This window comes from Anolis sagrei, chromosome 4, assembly GCF_037176765.1.
Source record: "Anolis sagrei isolate rAnoSag1 chromosome 4, rAnoSag1.mat, whole genome shotgun sequence".
Taxonomy (NCBI): domain Eukaryota; kingdom Metazoa; phylum Chordata; class Lepidosauria; order Squamata; family Dactyloidae; genus Anolis; species Anolis sagrei.
In genome coordinates, this window is record NC_090024.1 from 104739396 (window position 1) to 104753944 (window position 14549).

Sequence of the window (14549 nt, forward strand, 5' to 3'; positions counted from 1 at the left end):
ATAGCTGGAACCAGTAAATTCATTAACACTTCAGGATCACCAGAGATTCATTCTTTTTTCAGTAGTTCAGTGCCACCTGGGAAGAGGTGCTTGTAGAAACCTCCATCTTCTGAAACTCCTTATCAGTTTTATCTTGACAATAACTGTATTATTGGGTTTTTATTAAGAACTCAGAAGTCAGTGTTTAGAGAAAAAGGAGAGTTGAGCAAAACAATTCCCATTGCTGTATTAAAAAGGAAAAGTACAATCAGAGCATTCTAATAACGGAAGGGCACTGGCCTAAAGGAATAAAAGCACTTGTAAATTTTAGGATTTTCATTAGGAAACTGGAACATGTGTTAAAACCTACTCTACTGAAATCAAAGGAGTTGGATCAAAGTTTTTCATCATTGAGTTCAGTTTTCATTGAAATTTGATGAAAGGATAGTGCGTGAACTCAAAGGAGGAGATATTTGGACAATGTCCAAATTTAAAAAAAAATCTGTTACTGGGATATTTAGATCTAAGATGGTCAGAAGGAAGCCAGTGTTTTGATTGCTCCTATATTTGTTTTTTTATTCAGCTTCCAGGAGCCCCCAGTGGCACAATGGGTTAAACCCCTGTGTTGGCAGGACTAAAGACCGACAGGTCGCAGGTTCGAATCCGGGGAGAGGTGGATGAGCTCCCTCTATCAGCTCCAGCTCCTCATGCGGGGACATGAAAGAAGCCTCCCACAAGGATGATAAAACATCAAATCATCCGGGCGTCCCCTGGGCAATGTCCTTGCAGATGGCCGATTCTCTCACACCAGAAGCAACTTGCAGCTTCTCAGGTCGCTCCTGACACGACAAAAGAAAAAAAATTCAGTTTCCAGAGGCTTTGTTACATTATATACTTTGATAGAACCCCTGGAAATTGAATACATTTGGTAGGGAAAATACCAGTCGCCTGAAATTAAGTGTGGGATGCTTCCTTAGAGGCATATCTGTCTTTTAGTTGTGTATATAATGCCTCAGCCATGCCCTCCTTTATCCTATAGAAGTATAGTTCTATCATGTCCAGTAGCCACTAATAGGATAAACCTCAATGAATTTGAATCTTCTACCTTAAAAGTATCTACATTCATTGCCATCATTAGATTTAGATTTTGAAACAAAGTAGAGCAGCTCACTTGCCTGGGCTTCTGAAAACAAATCTTGAGACACTGGACAGGACAATCTGTTCACTTTCCTGTGAAGGAAGAAATGGGTAACAGCCCTTGCTCTATGTATTGTCGAAGGCTTTCATGGCCGGAATCACAGGGTTGTTGTAGGTTTTTCCGGGCTATGTTCTGGAGGCAATTTTTCTCCTGACGTTTCGCCTGCATCTATGGCAAGCATCCTCAGAGGTAGTGAGGTCTGTTGGAAGTAGGAAACAGACCTCACTACCTGGCTTCTCTGTGTAGTCTGACATGGTGGCTGGACCACTCTCACAACCACCATGTCAGACTACACAGAGATGCCATTGAAATCCACAAGCATGTGGACAATTTCAACAGAAAGGAAGAGACCATGAAAATGAACAAAATCTGGCTACCAGCATTAAAAAACTCAAAAATTACAACAGCAAAACAACAGAGGGGAAACAAACAGGCACATAAAATCACTCTCAACAAAAGATTCCCCCCAGGCACTTCCAAGCCATTGAATGCTAATCAAGGTGATCAGCTGAAACATTCACACCTAGCCCCAGCAGACAAAAGTCCTTTGTCTCACCCTGGTCATTCCACAGATATATAAACCCATTTTTCCTACTTCCAACAGACCTCACTACCTCTGAGGATGCTTGCCATAGATGCAGGTGAAACATCAGGAGAAAAACTGCCTCCAGAACATTGCCATATAGCCCAGAAAAACCTACAACAACCCAGCCCTTGCTCTCTTTCTGCTTCCATGGCCATTTTGAAAAGATGGTCAAGGTAGACTCCTTTGGCAACCAGAGTCACAAGAACTCTCTCTGGATACCTAATTATGCCAATTGTTTTGCCCCTTTTTCAGACCCATGACCTGGGAAAACAAGCATTCCCATTTAGAATGCAAAGGTGTCCTAGTAGGTAGGTGAAATCAACAGCTGCAAATGGTGCTTAGAAAAATAATCACCGTAAAGTGGGTCAACACGATTCGGAAGTGAGTCAGGCCTTTGGGAAGCCTGCCCAGTCATTTGTTTTAATGAGTGCCCAGGGTTTTAAAACCAGCTTACCAGTTTTAATCAGTGAGAACCCATACTATGCTGGAGTACCCAAGAGTATGTTGAAATGGTCATTAAACACTACTTCATAGAGGTAGGCTCTTTTTTGCAGGCTATAAAGGGGGTGAATCTGATGAGGCTCATGGGATCATATCTCTTTACAAGTCTAATAAAGTCTATGATTTGAGTTAGATTATAAAGAGCCTCTTTGTGTACACAGTTTGAACACCATCATTTGTCTTGCTCGCATTTTACATACAATAAATAATACAGGAGTATAGAGTTTTAGAAGAGAACCTAAAAAAACAACTCTAGTGTTTGAGGAGCAGTGATGTGCATATATCTGTGGAGCCTGATCATCCAAAGCTAAGCCTTTTTTAACACTGTCGGCTTTAGAAATGCTTGCCTTTGAAATGAAGAATTATGATTATATCTCTATATTACAAGCCCTCAACTGATGATTGGTTACTTTAAACAATCTATATAAATAAAAATGTAATGTTCGTTTGTGGGATTAACAGAACTCAAAAAACCACTGGATGAATTGACACCAAATTTGGACACAAGACACTTAACAACCCAATGTATGTCCTTCACTTAAAAAAATTGATTTTGTCATTTGGGAGTTGTAGTTGCTGGGATTTATAGTTCACCTACAATCTGAACCCCACCAACAATGGAATTGAACCAAACTTGGCACACAGTTCTCCAATGACCAACAGAAAATACTGGAAGGGTTTGGTGGGCAGTGTCCTTTGGTTTTGGAGTTGTAGTTCACCTACATCCAGAGATCACTGTGGACTTAAACAATGATGGATCAGGACCAAACTCTACAAGAATACTCAATATGCCCAAATGTGAACACTGGTGGAGTTTGGGGAAAATAGAATCTTGACATTTGGGAGTTGTAGTTGCTGGGATTTATAGTTCATCTACAATCACAGAGCATTCTGAACCCCACCAACAATAGAATTGTGCCAAACCTCCCACACAGAACCCCCATGTGGGCCACAGCAACACGTGGCAGGGGATGGCTAATATACATATATAGAGCTTATAGGAAGGAGGATTGCTTTAGAAAACTGATGCCCAAGACATTTTTCTCTTTGGTAAGTTCAACCTTGCTTTTACAAAAACAGGAGTATATAATATGTATGTTGCACTTTCCTATTTCTGTTCTTTAAAATGATGTTTATTTTTTTCAATCTATATCCCACTTTTATCTCAAATGGGACTCAAGATGTCTTGCAATATAAATTAAAACAGAATATCTAAAACAATATGGAGTTCAGAAAACACCAAAATACACAGTCTGGCACAGCAACCAGGGAAGCCAAGTTTGTAACCAGAAGTTCAAGAATGTTCTCTTCCTCTCTTTTTCTTATTCTTGAAGTCTATTTGATGTACCATCCAAATAAATAGTAAAAGAGAAACACAATTTTGCATGAAAATTGCACATGCTAATTTAAATGTATAGCTAAAATGAAAATTCTGTACATTTTACCAAAGTGGGGAAGGCAGTGATTTGTGTATCTGATCAGTCTGCTGTTTCAGTTTTGTTAATGAACAGCTTTAAAGTCCTTGATCCCTGTTCTTCAAGTTCTGTGCCTTGAAATAAAATGTGCACTGAACAGCTGTCCAGAGTGAGATGACACATGGCAGTTATCTAAAATGTATTCCCTAGCTAATCAAAACTGTGTTAGCTTTGATTTTTATTTAATTGGATTTCACCTAACCTGGAAATATAACTAAGTGGAAAACAATACTGCTGGATTAACACAGAATGGAAATTTAGTAGATTGTTTCCTATGTCGGGTATAAGAAATATTTTATCTGGCTTTTTTTCATTAATGGATGCGGCATGGTGTGGTTTTGGCCTTGGACCAGGGTCTGAATCCCTGCTCAACCATGGAAACCCACTAGGTCATCTTAGGCAAGTCACACACTTTCAGCCTCAGATAATGACAAAGGCATCCTCTCTCCAAAGAAATATCTCCAAGAAAACTCTGATAGGGTTGTGTTAGGGTTGCCTAAGTCTGGAATGCTTTTAGGTACAAATCAAGTCTGGTATTGCTCATTTAAATGTATGAGAGTATACACAAGGATTCACTTCAGCTAAGCCCCCAAACTGGCAGGCCTTTACTTGTCTACATACAGTCTCCCAATTTCAATCAGTTATTTACCTACAGAAGGGCCACACAACATGAATTAAGAAATAGGTACAAGACCTTGTCGCAAGTCCAGATGCCAACTCTGCCCACATATCTATTTGGACAATGTCATTACTGAATCTAATCACATCACCCACAATATTAGAGGTACTTTCACTTAGTCATCCTCTAATATATGCCATCTTCTGTCAACAGCATCCTTCTGCAGTCTACCTTGGTCAAACAGATCTGTCTCTGAGCCCTAAGGACAAATGGACATAAATCAGACATTATAATGGGAGCATACCCACATATCAATTGCACTTCCATCTTCCTGGACATTCCATCTTGAACTTCCAGAACAGCAGTCCTTCAACAGCAACAAACAAAACTAAACAAACTTCAAAAAGGGATAGGAACAAGAAACAACAGAACTGGGATATATCCATAAACTCGTCCATTGACCATGAGCAGAGACAATGATTTCTTGGATTACCAGACATATTATAGAACATGGCTTAGCATCCCAGCCTCATGAGGGAGATCTTGCCCATTTTATTATAACTCCTTTATGGAGGTGGTATCTAACTCCCATTAGATTAAATCAGATTGATAAAAAATACTCAAATCAGTGTTGGAGAGGTTGTCAGGAAATAGGGACGTACCTTCATATGTGGTGGTCATGTAAAATAATACAAAATTTTTGGGAAAGTATATTCAAAGAAATAAGAGCAATAATAAAAATAGAGATTAAGACTACACCAAAATTAGCTTTATTACTTATACATGACAATACAATTCCATCACAAGAGGAGAAAGAATTGGTTTCTAATTTGACAATAGCAGCTAAATTGCTAATAGCAAAATACTGGAAAGAAAAAAAAGAAATTCAATTATAACTCCTTTATTCCCAGCCAGCCTTCCATCATTCATTGACTTTGGGCAATATCTTTCTTCTTAAATTGGTCCTTCAACAACAACCACTGTTAAAACTGAAGTTGTCACTTCAGCACCATATCCACAAGATTTGATATGTATACCTGTTCACTCATGGTAATAAGTGTCTGTTCATAGGCACTTCACTCCATGGACCTTATGAAACAGATTCAGTTTACAAATGCTTCTGCTTTTTCTTAGCTAATCTCGAAAGTGCTAAAAAAAATCCCTTTGGTAACACATAAACCATAACTAAGTCAAAACATCACATACCCATAAGATTGCAGGCTAACTCCTACAATCATCCCCCCCCCCAATATTCCTGAAAAATTAAGATTTATGGTTCTTAAACACACTCACCTAATACCACATGCCATTTTTCGTTAAAAGAATGCATGCTAGAACCTGAGTCATTTCTGCTGCTCTCTTGCTTCTACTGAATCTATGTGTTACTTCATTGTACTAGCCCTGGCCCAGCCCTCTCATAGTTGTCTTGGCCCACTCTGAAATTCTGGCCACTGGTAGTTCAAATTTTGCCCGATTGAATAGTTTTGAAGCTGGCTTTTAAATGTATATGACTGTTTTAATAGTATTATGTTTATGTTTTATAATGTGTATTCTGTATGTATTTGTGTTGGTAATTGAATGTTTTGCCTGTTGGAAACTGCCCTTAGTCCCCTCAGGGAGATATAGTGCTATATAAATATTATATATAAATATTATGTGTGTGTGTCTGTGTCTATATATATGTCTATATTCATATCTATCTAGACATGTCTATATATATATTTGTGTGTGCATTTCCCCCTGTAATATTTGCAAGCTCTATATTTCTATATTCATATATATCTATGATAGAAATATCATAATAAATAAATAAATATAGGATATGCAAAGACTTGTGAACATGTGAGGGGAAAATTCATATGTAAAATTATTTTATATATATGAATATATGTAGACACACACAAGCATATTACAGATATATAGGTACCATATATATATACATACACACACACACACATATATATAAAGTACCTATATATCTGTAATATCCTTCTCTCTCTCTCTCTCTCTCTCTCTCGTACCTATATATATATAGGGCCTTTTACTCTTGCACTTAAGACCTGGCTTTTTACTAGAGCATTCGATCTCTGTTGATTTTTAATTTTTGTATATATGTATTTTATCTTTTGTAATTTAGCTGTAAATCGCCTGGAGCATTCTCGGATGGAGGGCGATTAATAAGTTATTAAATGATGATCATGATTATCATATTATATATATATATATATATATATATATATATAGGATTTGCAGAGACTTGCAAACATGCGAGGGGAAATTCATATATAAAAATAATGTATACATATAGATACAGATATATAGGTACATAAAAATCTCTAGACCTACAAACATATGAGGGGAATATACATATATAAAATTAATGTAGATAGGTAGATGATACAGATAATATATAGCTAAATAGGAAGTGCAAAAACTTGCAGGGGAAAATGCCTATACATCTGTAGGAGAGATCAACAAATATTTCAGGGAAAATGCTTTTATAAGATTAATGGATATATATGGTTTGCAAAGACTTCAGGAGAAAAATGCATATATAGCAGTGGTTCTTATCATGGAATCTCAGAGTGGCACGAAACATTAGATAAATGTAGCAAGTTTAAATAACTTAAGACAATATAAACAATGTTAATATGCTATAAACAATTTGACACATTACAAAGAAGAGTTTTCAGATTAGATTTATACATTACAAATGATGTATTGAATGGCAAACCACTGTTGTCTTAATTTGTATAGGCTGTTGTGAGCAGCAATCAGGACCATGGATAGCTCCCAATGTACTCATTTATTTTGGCTTTATAGAGCTGTGTTAGCAACGGACTGCCATCTACTAATGGCTTAAAAGAGACCTACTCTCAAACTTATATTTAGTTTCCTAGTGACTCCACCCCTAAAAGATTGTGGGTATATGTGTCTTCAGGGCTGAGGTTTCTTTATGGAATCCTCCATCTGGAATGTGGTCTACTTCTTTTCCTACAACTTTCTCCCTTACCAAGCATTGTTATCTTTTCTAGTGAATCATGCCTTCTCATGATATTGCTAAACTACAATAGCCTCCATTTAGCCATCTTGCTTCTAGGGAAAGTTTGTGCTTGATTTGCTCTAGGGCCAATTTAGCTGTCCTTTAAGTATTCCATAGTATCTGTGATCTGCTCACTCCCAGATGCAGGACAGTTTCACATACAATGTTGTCCTTCAAAGAGGGAATGGCCATCTCTAAAATAGGACACGCAGACAGTCTATTCATTCTTAAGAATATCCTGCTAGTTGTGAGCTTCCATCAAAGCAAGAAATGAACAAATGAACCAAATTCTACTTCTCAAGTTTTAATCAGCTTGGCAAGGAATCCTTTCCTTACATTATATAATATATCACACTTGCAAGCTAGCATCCTAGCATTTTCTGACAGGATAGGATGATGATCAAAATTAAATCTTTGTGGCTTTAGGCAATTAGCTTTACTGTTGGGTGCAGAGTTCTCCAAACAGTAAGCATTTGCTGAATTATTAAACACACACACACTCACACAATCTTCTCTGTGCTACACATGTAATACCGGGAATGTTGTACTTCAATGTTTTTATTTGGGTGATTAGTGAGTTCCACATTGAGAATTATGTTTATATCCATTCCCATTGTGGGTGTTAAAAGCAAAAGAAGTGATGGCCTCATAACATTCAATGAAGCCACAACTAAAAAACCCATTGCTCCTATTTTAAGGGGGAAAATCAAATTCATTGTAGAAATACTATTTGAGCTTTAGGGGATATAGGAATGTTAGTTTAAATCACTGGGCTATCTAGTATTTAAGCCACTATTTCCCAATTGTCTGCCCTCTAAGTCCACTGTACTATAACCCCTACTATACCTAGCCAGCACTGGTTATATCTAACAAGAGTTATGTGAGTTGTAGAATGGCCACATTGCATATCTGGAAATGCCAAAAAGTGATCGTGATCAGTTTTTTCCTTCATTCAGAGAATATTTTCTGCCAGTGAACTACAGCTTCCACCCAAATGATACTACTTGTCATACAATATGCTTTTTGTAGAGTGACTCATGAAAAGTAAAGCCAATTTTAATAACTTTACATGAGGGATAACTTTATCCGGCCTGAGACAATCTGAGCAAGCTTGGGAATTCCTAGCAAATTGTAATTTTAGTTGCTTCTAGAAATGAAAGAAGCTTCCAAGTTGAATGAGATAGAGAGAGATGTTCCATTTTTATTGGGTTATCTCTTTTGTATGTGTTGCATAGGCAGTATGGAAAAATATACAGCTTTATGTAATGCAGTGGGATTAAATGGGACATACTCTACTCAATAGTGGTTGTTTTATTAGAGGCGTACTCCCAAGCATTTCTGGATCCAGGCCAAAAGTCTAAAACAAGGGTCATCAACTTTTTCATCCACATGGACCTTTGCTATTTAGTAGTAGAATCATGTTGGTCTACTCTAGATGGGATTAACAATTGGATTTAGGTCAAAGGGTTATGCAGTCCTCCTGGAGGTGGAATATTCATTGTGGGACATTTATTTGTGGGATCATAGGATCTGATGCATGCACTTTCCCCTCCTGCCTGTTAACAGAAGAGTTGGAAAGAAGCCACTTTGTTCCTGATTTTTACATATTGTAAATTCTTTAATCCAGTTGGCTAGAGACAGAAATAGTTCTGCAGTGGAATGCTTCTGCCTGCTGCTGCTCATCCATCAAACACCCTCTCATAACTAATCCTTTTGATCACAAGAATCTTCTCTTCTAAATCCGTCATCTGCACTTATTTAATCTTTGATGCCAGTGGGAAATCAACAATAGCTAAGTTGCAGTTGGAGGGGGTGGGGAATGGCTAATTTTATTTACAGATGAAAGAGCTCTATCATGTAGAGTTACGGAATTGTGGAAAGACAACAGAGATGTGATCTGATTAAGAAAAGTCTATAATTTCATGTCTCCAGCATGTTTTCCAATTTTTATTTATAGGATTGTTTTAATTCATATTTACCGCACACATTTATTTATTTATTTACTTAATGCTAATTTATGCCACTGATCAAACGGTCAAGTAGCTGAAAATGGGCTTTTGTTCTCCCATCGATGGTATGAATTGCATTCTGGGTAATTCCATACCCTTGTTTAGTAGATTTTACTTAGGGCAGAATTGTATTGGATGGCATAAAAAAACCTGAACACATTGCTTTACCTGACTGTGTAAGATAGATCAGTGCTGTTTTTAAAGAGCTTTTGAATTGTAGGCTGTACATTTATGTTCCAGAATAAATCCAGAAGAGTAGTTGTTTCTTGCTAGTATATTACTTTATGACCAAGCAGTTTGGATCTAAGTATATCGACCTCGTTTCTTGGGAGTCCGGTTATGAAATACACAGCAGTTTAGCCATGAAAACAAGGGTCATAACTCGGCATTACTTTGAAATAGAGAATGGTTGCAGCAGCCAAAAGAAGGCGAGGAAAAATCCTTTCTGCCACTGTGATGGAGCTGTTTACTAAAGTACCTCTTTCTCAGGATTGTTGAACTTGTCTGGCAGCTAATTCTAGAACTAGTCTTCCTAGGCTGAAAGACTAAAGATACACAGATGTACATATGGTTAATGCTCACGCCACCTCTCAGGAGTGAGAAGTTCTGGGGGTGGTGCAGCATTTTCTTAAGCTCAGAAGAGATATCTGGCAACTTTATCATGGAGTCATGAAGTAAAGTTTCAATCATTCTTCTCTACTATCTCTCACCTGTCCAAACCCCAATCTTACAGAGGTAGATAGAAAAACAATGAAATGTGTTAACTGTTGACATCGGTACTGCTGAGGGGAAATGTAGCTGCTCTACAGCATGTTGCAACAGTTAACTTTCAGCTAGTATACCATTATATACTTAGATTTCAAGAAGCATTTTTCTTCCATTAATGAAGAGGTCCTCAAACTTTTTAAATAGAGGGCCAGGTCTCAGTCCCTCAAACTGTTGGAGGGCTGGATTATAATTTGAAAAAAACAACAAATGACTGAATTCCTATGCACACTGCACATATCTTTGTAGTGCAAAAAACACTTTAAAACAATAGAATAATTAAAATGAAGGAAATTTTTAACACATTTAAACTTATTGGTATTTCAATGGAAAGTGTGGGCCTGCTTTTGGCCGATGAGATAGGATTGCTGTTGTTGTTGTTGTTGTTGTGTGCTTTCAAGTTGTTTCAAACTTAGGTTGACCCTGAACAAGGGCCATGTAAATTACCTTGGAGGGCTGTATCCGGCCACCGGATCTTAGTTTGGGGACCTCTACATTAATGCCTCGAATTTCTGCAAATATTACAAGAGCAACAGTTATCACTGAATTATCCATAACAATTTCAAGTTCATTTTCTGAGTCAGTCACTAGCAACTGAGATTCATCAATGTATTTGTTACATTAGAGTTTACTTATTTATTTGTTTCAATTTGCAACACTTTTCATTACTTACACTGAACCACATTTGCCATTTTATTGCCCACTTACACATTCATAACACTGGTTTACTGCCCACCCAAGGTTCAATATAATCTTATCTATTAAAGCAAAGCTCAGATAGCAACCTAATCCTTGTTAAAAAACAGGGGAGGTCTTCTTAGATCTCGCAGTCGGTTTTGATTAATCATGTTATCTTACTGGACAAACTCTGTGGATTGGGAATAGGAAACACTGTTCTACAATGGTTTTACTCCTATCTACAGAAACATTCCAGAGATGGAATTAGGGGAATCCTGTTCAGTGTCATGTTTATTATGCTCTAGCACAGTTTTTCTCAACCTTCCTAATGCTGCGATCTCTTAATACAGTTCCTCATGTTGTAGTGACCCCCAACCATAAAATTATTTTTGTTGCTACTTCATAACTGTAATTTGGCTACTGTTAGGAATCATAATGTTAATATCTGATATGCAGGATGCATTTTCATTCACTGGATCAAATGTAGCACAAATATTCACTATGCCCAAATGTGAATACTGGTGAGGCTGGGAGTGGATTGATTTTGTCATTTGGGAGTTGTAGTCATTGGGAGTTATAGTTCACCTACAATCAAAGAGCATTCTGGGCTCTACCAACAATGGAATTGAACCAAACTTGGCATACAGAACTCCCATAACCAATTAAAAATACTGGAAGGGTTTGGTGGTCATTGACTTTGATTTTTGGAGTTGTAGTTCACCTACATCCAGAGAGCACTGAGGATTCAAACAATGATGAATCTGGACCTAACTTGGCAGAATACCTATTATGCCCAAATGTAAACATGGGTGAAGTTTGGGGAAAATAGAAATTGACATTTGGGAGTTATAGTTGCTGGGATTTATAGTTCACCTACAATCAAAGAGCATTCTGAACCCCGCCAATGATAGAATTGGGCCAGACTTCCCATACAGAAGTCCCATGACCAACAGAAAATACTGACTTTTTCTGGTGGTCTGTGGTGACCCCTCTGACACCCCCTTGCAACCCCCCAGGGGGCCTGACCCCCAGGTTGAGAAACAGTGCTCTAGCATTCTACAAGTTTCCACTCTACAATAACTATATGATGGCACTAGGTGAGATCATTAGAAGGTTTGGGGTGGGTGCCATCAACACACTTAGGCTACCCAACTCTACTTGTTCTTGTTGTCAGAATCAGTTAAGGTTGGACTCATACCTCAATACTGTAATAACTGTGTGAGGGCCAATAAACTGAAGCTGAATCTTCAATTCTTGATTTTCAGGTATGGAAATTAAATGAGGTATCTGACCTGAATAGGGTTCAACACCACTAAAGAAACAGGAATATTCCAGATTGTTCACACAGCTTAAGGCCAGCTTTGACTGGTCTGTCAGGTACCACCATTCATAGACAGGGACAAACTATATATTGTTCATTTTCTGATTAGACTACCACAGTGGGCTACCCCTGCAGATAACTTGGAAGCTGCAATTAACACAAAATGTAGCTATTAAATGTATCATTGGATTGCTGTAGGTGATTGCTGTAGGTTTTTCGGGCTGTATGGTCATGTTCTAGAAGTATTCTCTCCTGACGTTTCGCCTGCACCTATGGCAGGCATCCCCAGAGTTAATGAGGTTTGTTGGAAACAAACATACAGCCTGAAAAACCTACCACAACCTACCACAACCCAGTGATTCCAACCATGAAAGCCTTCGACAACATATCATTGGATAATTGCACAAAAACTACATGCAACTAGTTTTTAAGAAATTTACTGGCTACCAATATGATCCAGATCTGAATTCAAGGTGCAAGTGATAAGATCAAAACCCTGAGGAGGTTGAGTCATCAATACTTGGGAGTGCCACTCTCTATGTATGTCTGACCAAGGACTGAGGTCTTCTGAGGGTTCCACCTCTGTGTCCTAGAAGTAGGGAAAATACACTGTGGGAGGATGGGAGAGAGACTCTTCCCTGTGTAACATCCAGATTGTGTAATGCCACAGTTTGTGACAGACCTGGTACTAGCATTCTGGCACCAAGTAATAACATGAATCCTGATAGAGTTCAACCAAATCTGCATTTTTTTTGTTTTTTCATTTTCCTAAGCTCTTTTAGCTGTCTTGATTTGAATCTTAGTTGCTTCTAGTTTATGTCTTACTGTTTTATGTTGGCCTAGTTTTTTTGTTTTGGTTTTTTTTTTTGCTGCTGCTGCTGCCAAAGAACATGATATTGGGTTGGATATAAATATTTAAATCAGTTGACCAATCAATAAATCTAGTTGATTATTTTTTACATATTTGTCACCAAACCTCAACAGTACCTCTCCACACCTCCTGCCAGTAAAAATACAAACATAAAAAACTAAGTGTTGGACTATCATGCCACCAACATCTACTACCCAATGTAGTTGTCTCTTACCACCTAATAGTAGGGCTGACCCTAGGAAGAGCTTCACTTTCAACAAGACGGCTTTCAAAATTAGAAGGGACACAGTCTGTCATATTTTACAGTCTTTCTGACAGAAACATTTGGCTCTAATTTCTTACATTGAAATAACTGATACTCACAAGTGCTTAATTTGGAGCAGATTGTGGTAATGCTATTAGAATGAAGAAATGCTTTTCAAATTGGCTTTCTTTATCGTGCTTATTTTCAACACACAAATTAATGTGATTACAGTATGAGGCTCCAGTATAAATTTGCAAGTCACCCCATCCTCAGTTATTACCAAAGAGAATATGTTTTCTGCCACAATAGGAATTGCCCCTTTCCTTCCTGTATCATAATTGACAGATTTGACATTTTTATCGAGGTACTGGCACAATGAAAGGAATATTTATTTAGTCTTGATATGCCTGAAAAAAACTTCATAGCATTAATCAGTCTTCAGGCCGCAGAAGTCTCACTGGTATCTTTTAGTTCTGGTTATCAGTTCTCTGACAGACAGGAAGTGCTGTCTTATCCATTTTTATCTTGCATAATTTCCCCATTTGTGGTGTTGATAATAGGTTATTTCATGTGTATGTGTGTATGCAGAGTGGTTGAAGTTGCCAATAACATTGCTTAAGTCCCGGTTAGAATTCACAACATTGCAAATAGATATATTCTGATATTAAATGCAAAACAATTCCAGTTGAAGCAACTATTCCCTGGAGCAACAGTGTGGCACTACTATCTCATCCCATCCCCCAGCACCCTAATAGTAGGACAGGATCATCATGAAACAGGGCCACTCTCAAAATCAGATAGTTTCTTAGAAGTCCTAAGTATTGAGAATCATATATACTCTGTTTTCTCATGTACGACTCTCTACGTTTTAGAAAAAAATTAAACCCCCCAAAATTGATTGACTTATTCATGGGTCACCATACCTTAACTTATAAAAAAAGTGAACCACATCCTTTTCTGAGTAGGGTGGTAAAAGGCTTCCTGGAGGAACCCAAAAAAAGCACCTACCCTCACTACTCTCACCACCATTGCACCGCTTTTGGCCTTTTTGAATGCCTGGGTGGAGAAATGGCCCCCTAAGATAGCATTGGTGCTGTCCACACTACATGGAGTGACACTCAGTTTATCCACTGGTCTTACTGAAATCCACAATTTTGGCTCCCAAATCCACCCTTGATTTATACATAGGATCAATGTATACATGAGTATATATAATGAATTCACAATGGGAAAGGCAATTCAATACTCCTACCTCAAAAA

At 37.8% G+C, this 14549-nt stretch overlaps 1 protein-coding gene across 2 annotated transcripts in view; it reads left to right on the plus strand.

Moving 5' to 3' along the window:
• GABBR2 (gamma-aminobutyric acid type B receptor subunit 2) overlaps positions 1 to 14549 on the plus strand; it is a 418186-nt gene that overhangs the window by 229888 nt on the left and 173749 nt on the right. The gene's annotated exons all lie outside the window — the stretch shown is intronic.